The 8,337-nt window shown below is 35.6% G+C and overlaps 1 pseudogene; it reads right to left on the bottom strand.

The window, feature by feature from the left end:
- Positions 1-559: 559 nt before the first annotated feature.
- Positions 560-1,158, bottom strand: LOC121493597 (annotated as a pseudogene).
- Positions 1,159-8,337: the final 7,179 nt, after the last annotated feature.

Below are 8,337 nucleotides of genomic sequence, written 5' to 3'. Positions count from 1 at the left end.
ACTGGGGACTAAGATCTACAAAAGAACATAGCTCAAAATTTTAAGGAGAGGCAGCAAAACTTCTATGGGTAGGTTATTTTTTTTTAAGGAAACAACTACAGAAAGCTTTTATTTGTTCAAAGTAACCAGTGCTATAGATGCAAAAAACCCCAACAACTCCCCCAATACTACTTCAAAACAAACATATCAAACTTGATTTTCATTAGAATGTTATTTCTTCACACTAATAAACTAAAAAACAAAGACCCAGATTTTATATATATATAAAAAGACCCAGATTTTATATATATATATATATTTATTATATTTATATATATATTTATATTTATATATTATATATTTATATATATAAATTTATATTTATATATTATATTATATTTATATATTTATATATATAAATATATATATTTATATATATTATATTATATATAATATATATAATAATATATATAATATATAATATAATTTATATTTATATTATATATTTATATATATATTTATATTTATATATTATATATATATAAAAAGACCCAGATTTTATATATATATATATATATATATATATAAAGCAATGCAAACAATTATTGAGCTTCATCTTCTGGACAAGAATGCCAAGTTAGTCTCTCTTCATAAAATGCAATTACGATCTGAGGACACTTCATATTTGCCTCTTTTGCCAGCACCAAGTCTGCCTCATCTGAATCTTTCCATTTCATGAGAAACATTAATTCTCCACTGCTGTCTGTGGCACCAATTATTCGTTCAGGATCAAGACCTCTGGCAAAGCCTCTTGGTTTATCAGCAGCATCTCTTTTCTTCTTTGATTTGCTATCATCAGATTCACTGTCAGATAAAGATTTTCTTTTTGTACCATCTTTTTCTTTACCAGCTTTTTGAGAATTAAGAAATGCTTCAATTAACTCTGGAAAATCTAAATTTTCTTCAGGTTCCCAAGTATTGTCAGCATCTGTAAATCCCTTCCACTTCAGGAAATACTCCACCTTCCCATTCACGGCGGTCCAGTACTTTTTCCACCACAAATTCTTCAGGCTCCGCCTCTTCTACTTTTTTACTCTTTCCATTCTGTTTCTTTCCCATTTTTTGCAATGTAGTTTTATTGGAGGCCATTTTTTATTGCAGACTTGAAGAGCTATTATTCACCACCTCCGAGCTGCTCCGGGTCCCGGGTCTTATGGGTAGGTTATTATGTGCTATTTTGAGGAAAGTACCACAAATCTATCTCTTGCTTCCCATATCCATGTATTTTGGCTATAGAAGAAACACTATCATGTAATGGTCTCTGATTCAACATATATACTGAGTATATAAAAAGAGAGCCCTATCCTTTCAGGGAAGTGTCTCCTAACTATACTATTACTGATTGGTCTAGTAAGCCATTTCACCTTTTAGTTAGGCCAGCCACTTCTGAGTAATGCAGGATGTGGTATAAGTCCATCGCATGGGGCTATTGCTGAATTTCTTTTGCTTTCAAATGAGTCCCTTAACCAGACTTAACCTTAAAACAAGGTCATGAAGAGATCAAGTCATTCTGTTAGTCCAATGTTGGCAGAAGCATAACGGGCAAGAAAGGCAAATCTGTATCTAAAATATGTCTATTCCAAGAGACAAATCTATTTATTCTTTGAGATGAAAGACATCCATGTAATTAATCTCCTATCAAGGGTCTAACTGGAAACCTTGAGAACTGGTACCATATCAAGGGCTCAGTATTGGTCTCTGTTGTCAGAGAGTAGGCACTCAGCAGTAGTACTAACTAGCTCATCCCTGGTAAAGGTATGCCATGATGTTAAGATCCTATGTCTGATACCACGGCTACTTTGTGCATGAGCCCATTAATTAAGTGGGCACCTGGGTGGCTCAGTTGGTTGGGCATCTGACTCTTGCTGTCAGCTCAGGTTTTGACCATGGGGTCATGAGCTCAAGCCCTGCATTGGGCTTCACAATGGGCATGGAGCCTACTTAAAAAAAAATAAAATTAAAATAATAAATAAACAAACAAGCAGTGGGGTACCTGGGGAAAAAAAGCTGACCGACCTCCGTAGAACTTGTCATCTTCCACGCCTGGCTTTTTTTTTTAAAAGATTTTATTTATTTATTCATGAGAATATACAGAGAGGAGAGAGAGAGACAAAGGCAGAGGGAGAAGCAGGCTCCAGGCAAGGAGCCTGACATGGGACTCGATCCCAGGTCTCCAGGATCACACCCTGGGCGGAAGGCGGCACTAAACCGCTGAGCCACCAGGGCTGCCCTAGGCCTGGCTTTTAAGATGGATGTAACATTGGAAATAAATATCTTCACATTCTAAGAAGTCCACTAGACCTCCTTGTTACCAATCTTCCTTTCCCATAGCTTGTTAAGTCCTGATCATCTAGCCAAACAATTAACAACTGCACCTGAATCACTGCATCTGTAATTCAGGCTATCTCTCACTCAAAACATAGTAGACAACCAAAATAATTAGGTTGGTGAAATGTTAATGATGCATACAAACTGGATTTCTACAAAGCAAATAACATTCCATCCTGAATACAGCTATGAGACTTCCTAGATTCATTTAGTCCTACCTGACTCCCGGGCCTTGTATACTTAATCAATGGATTCCTGGCAGCTGCCATTGTCAGTTTTTACTTAATGCTATTCTCTTAATCTTTCCCACAGTGAGGTCTGGATTTAGGCACACCTCTAAGGCTCCTGTCAGAGGAGAAAGCAAAGCAAATGCACCTCCTCCTGTCCAACTCAACCAGATCACACTATGAGGTGTATGACCTGGATTTCCCCAAAAGATGGCCAAATGGCCAGGTAACACAACCCAGAAATACAGTGACATTAGTGTCCATGGCAAGAATTTTGACCAGGAGTGATACAGGAACAGGTAAGAACTGACAAACTCTTTCCTTTCCTCCTGCTGATTATTCTAATGCACAGGAATTCCAGACATCATCTCAGGAGACATTCCCTATGACCAAGCAGCTGGCCATATGTGTTTTCTGAATCTGTAACTGAGTAGTTAACAAATGATTTTTTTTAAAGGAATTTCTTCAGTCAAAGGCAGAGAGAGAATCTTTTTTTTTTTTAAGATTTTATTTATTTATTTATTTATTTATTTATTTATTTATTCATGAGAGAGAGAGAGAGAGAGAGAGAGAGAGAGAGAGAGAGAGGCAGAGACACAGGCAGAGGGAGAAGCAGGCTCCAGGTCTCCAGGATCAAGCCCTGGGCTGAAGGTGGCGCTAAACCGCTGAGCCACCCAGGCTGCCCACAAATGATTTTTATTTGCTCTCCTTTCTCTTGATCTCATTTCCCGTTTTCCTTCACTCTTATTAACTGGGGTTGTATTCTCCAGGAAAGCATTAGCACATCAGCTTTGTCTCAAGCTCTGTTTTCTAGGTAAAGTGGGCTAATATACATCATAATACTATAAGGGATTTTTTAAAAGAGAAATCATGGTTGTTTTGTGATGTTCTTAATGTATTTTTCCTGTTTTCTCTGTTGTATTGAAGTTCCATAAATTAATTTTATTTAATATATGGCCATCAAACTTACTTTGGAATCTCATTCCATAATTTATTTCAAGTTTTAAGATGTATAATTTCTAAATTATAGCATACCTTTCCATCAGAGGTTTAGTGAGCTACGAGAAAAGGAAGGAATTCAGAAAAATCTCAGTTAAACAACATGGATTCTTATGTTTTTTACTCAGAAAATTGATTTTAACAGCCAAAATAATGGCTTTTATGGCATTTACCAAACAACTGCTCTTCATCAGTATTCCCAGTAGCCCTACCCACTGGTATTTATTGGATGGCTAAAGACAATGCTGAAATTGTGCTTCTTTTGGCCAACAAATGGAAAACCCAGATGCCAAGGTGAACAAAGATTTGTTCTTTGGTAGTAGCTATAGCAGCTGTCTATTTGGCATTCCTTACAAAGCTTTGAAGTTGCCTGGGATACAGGCTTCATAAAGTGGGATTCTGTAGAGTCTTTAAAAAAATGTGTTTTGTTTGTTTTTTGTTGTTTTTGTTTTTGTCTTTTTTAGTACAAAGACCATATAGCCATTAAATTCACCATATAGCTTCTATCCAACATATATATATGATGAATTGATTTGCTGATCTGTGGAAACTGGACATACATATAATGAATAATCCAAATTATAGCACCAAATGAACTACACATATTTTGTTATGATGAGGAAAATGAGACCTATATATGAAGTCTAGAAGTAAAGATTTAAGGATCACTCTTGAACCAGCTTTTATGCAATGCTTAAACCTAAGTTTCTGGTTTCACTAATCTTCAATAATTGTAAAACTTCTCTCAATAATTGCTAGCAGGGGATCCCTGGGTGGCGCAGCGGTTTGGCGCCTGCCTTTGGCCCAGGGCGCGATCCTGGAGACCCGGGATCGAATCCCATGTCGGGCTCCCGGTGCATGGAGCCTGCTTCTCCTTCCGCCTGTGTCTCTGCCTCTCTCTCTCTCTCTGTGACTATCATAAATAAATAAAAAAAAAAAAAAAAAAAAAAAGAATGCTATTAATAATTGCTAGCAGTTTCATAAGTAAATAGAAATCAAAATAATATACTCCTAGCTAAAACACTGTCAAAATGAAGCGGATTGTCTAGTAAGTAAAAAATATATTTTTTGATTGAATGATTGAATGATTGAAGCCTATACTCAAAATGGGTGAAATATAAATTATATTTATTGACATATATATGTGTATGTGCATATATATATATATAGTGTATGGTATATAAGTATACTGTAATACAGCTGGGTTTTTTTTAAAGAAAAAAATTACAGGTGATTGTCAAGAAAAGAGTACCTTCCTCCGAAGCCCTGAAATTCTACATCTGTTCCCTAACCACTTAAAACTAGCTGTCTCCAGAAATCTACATTTGCATAGTTGGATGAGCAGCTGAATGTGACTGTTCAGCCTACTTACTGTGTGCCTTAACACCATCCTTATAACTTGGAAGTAATCACTAGAACCATCGTGTCATTAACCTCCATTGCTGATTAGATGTCCCTCTGGTATCTGGTACATTTTATCTATAAGTAAAAAGCTCATTTACGTGACCCTATTTAGGTACCTTAAGTCTCATCATTTTTGATCAGCGCAATATACTAATAGCCATTCCTTTCATAGCCATTCCTTTTACATACTGTTGCATGTACCCTAAGAAAACAGAAATACTGAGGCAGACAGATTGATGGTATTTTATATTGAAGAAACAGACATTTGAACGTTTGCCAGGCTTTGAGGAAGGGTCAGCCAGAGCCCTGCAAAAGGAGGCAGTTTGCCCACCTTCCTGTCAATAACACTTAGCACACTGAGCTGTTTTATCAGACAGATGGCAGACCATCGACCATCATGACCAATACAGTGTTGCTACTTGTACAGACATGGCTCTGTTTGTGTGGCCCTTTACAACTCTGCTGCATAGTCTATGTTCCCAGTGGCAGAAAGGGAACTTCAATTAGGGTTTTGAATACTTCAGCTTTAACTAAAGAATTCTGATAGTGTTATTGGTATCTATGATACAATTAAAATTTTATTGTCTCAAAGAATGTTCTTGAAATTTAAACATTTAAAATATAAATTACCCTTCAGGTTGATGCACAATTTCTTCAGAATTTAAAGGTCAGTTTTAAAATGAAGTTTAGATTGTCTGACCCTAAGGGAAGAAAAATATATTTTGTCGATGATTAAACTGTTAGAGAAACTTTTATTTATGCGTTTATTTTTAGTTTTTTAAGATTTCTAATTTTTAAAGTAATCTCTACACCCAATTCAAAGGGCTCACATTTACAACCTCAAGAGCAAGAGTCACATGCTGTACAAACTGAGGCAGCCAGGCATCCCCCGCCCCTTTTCTTTTGAAAGCCTTTTAAAGTTAGGTAAAGATTTATGATTATCTTTTTTTAAAAGATGTATTTATTTATTTTAGAGAGGTGGAGGTGGGGGGAGGGAAAAGGAGAGTCTTAAGCAGACTGCACTGAGTGTGGAGCCTGACATCTGTTGACCTGAGCCAAAACCAAGAGGTAGGTGCTCAACTGACTGTGCCACCCAGGTGCACCGGATTTTTATCTTAAGCATACTTACATTCATAGACTACAGTCCCCAAAATATATACTTTTCAACTTTTATGACAATTAAAAACCCAAGAACATGTTAAATGGTGGTCAGTAGAATGTAGTATTTATATCTGGAGTCCTTTTGAAGTTGAGAAACAAATAGAAATTTGTAAGAAGTTAAAAATACCTATAAGAATTTTGTCAATGTTTTCTCTGCATTGGATAGAACAAATACAAAATGTTAACCAAGAAAAGATCCATTTTTATAAGATTTGTATAGTTTTGACAAATATGTTGTGAAATTAATCTATAAAAAGTATTTAACAATAAGAATAAAAACTAAGGATACTAGAAATATTCTTTTTGCATAAATGTTAGTATTTCTGGAAACAGAAAAAATTTAAATGGTTAGAAGTATTGGATAGGAGACTTCTTCCTTTAGACAAACACTTCATAACTTCAGTCCTATTTCTAAATGATGGGACTCTGATCTCTCTATATGATCCAAGTTATACATTTATTTCTTTACATTCAGATAAATCATGAATATGGGATATACTTCAGGTTTTGCAAACAATGTGTGATAAAATTGTTAGCCTAGAATTATTTGCCCTAAATTGTCAAAAACTATCCTAGCACCAACAACAACAAAAGGGAATTCTTCACTCTACATTAGGTTCACATTTAAAAGAGGAAAACACCATTCTTTGTCAACCTAACAATCTATTCAAAAGGATTAAGAAGATAGTGGACAGGTAAATACCTGTTATGTGAAGTCACAGAAGCAGCCATTGGATCAATTCCTATAGATAATTGGTTTGGTATGAGTATTTGCTTACATAGACTGGATTCAGAATTTTTTTTTCTTTTCAAGCTGAAGCTGTTTTCATTCACACTTGGGGTCCTCCATCTGTCCATAAAGCCTGTTAGCTCACCACCTCACTGGCTCTGAGGTGCTAGTTTTCCATCTGGTAAAGACCTAAAGAGAACCCCAGAGTCAGAGAAGCATGAATCCTATGGGTGCTCTCAACTGTAAGGCTTAGGTCCCCAAAGAGATGGGGTCTCTTTGAGAATTGGCACATATTTAGAAGCAATACAGTCTGAACACCTTCATGGCTTCTCCCTTATCAGAAAAGATACCTGGTAGTTCAGGCAAAACACAGAATTAAACTGATTATAAAAAACCAGCCTCTGGTGCCCTCCCACTTCTTTCCTTGTTCCTTTCTCCTTTCATAGTTAACATTTCACTATTCACTAATGTAATATACAGTAGATATTGACATACTGTTTCACAGTGCTATGTGATACATTAATATAGTTAGAAAATAAGGATAAAAGAAAAATAATGGCTGGGAAAAAAGATGACTGAAAAGTATTTCTTAAAAATATATGCTTTAAGATCTTATACTTTTAGTAGAGGTGAGTCATAAACAGAACACTGAGTACCTTAGTAGCTTGCTCAGAGAGAAGTTGATTAATGGTATTCATAAGATTTTTAAAAAAAAACCTACTCAATTGATTTGAAAAAAATCAGATATTCCTGGCACTGAGATTTGAAAGAATTTTTTCTCATGGACTCTCATTAAAAGGACACTGCCTGATATAGACAGTAAATCCTTAATGATATCCATTCAGTAACTGCAACAGATTCCATGGGGCCACTTCTAATAATGACCTTCGTAAACTAATAGCAAAGCTTTGAGATATAGTTCAACAAAAGCAAAACATTTTGAACTAAATTCACAGTTTTCTATTGTCTTCATTAACCCCAAAATAAATGTCAGTGAGTTCTAATTTATGCTGCTTGGAAAGTATCTGGATTGTAGCTCTTTTTCTAGGCCAGTTAAATATAGACCCATATGCCCTGGTAACCATCCATCCTGGGAGTAATCAGGGTTGACATCATTTTAGGAAATGTGACGACTAACAGGACATGTGCTTAAACAGAAAGCTATGGGATTTCTTGGGAGTGGGTGATGGGGCAAGGGAATAGCCACTTATAGGAACAAAACTTTCCTAAAATAATAAAAATTCTGGGTCTAACCCAGACTGAAGGAGATCTGTCTATCATCTACCTACCTATCTATCTATCTATCTATCTATCTATCTACCTATCATCTATGTATCTATCTACCTAACTGTCTACCTATTGAGAGACATTTGCAATCAAAGCCCTGACTTTCTACAGCAAAAGATAAAAATATCCTGGAAAGATTTTAAAATCATCACTTGACACAAA

The sequence above is a fragment of the Vulpes lagopus genome, chromosome 6 (assembly GCF_018345385.1).
Source record: "Vulpes lagopus strain Blue_001 chromosome 6, ASM1834538v1, whole genome shotgun sequence".
NCBI lineage: Eukaryota > Metazoa > Chordata > Mammalia > Carnivora > Canidae > Vulpes > Vulpes lagopus.
The sequence above is the reverse complement of the archived record's forward strand: the minus strand, read 5'-3'. Positions and strand labels throughout refer to the sequence as shown.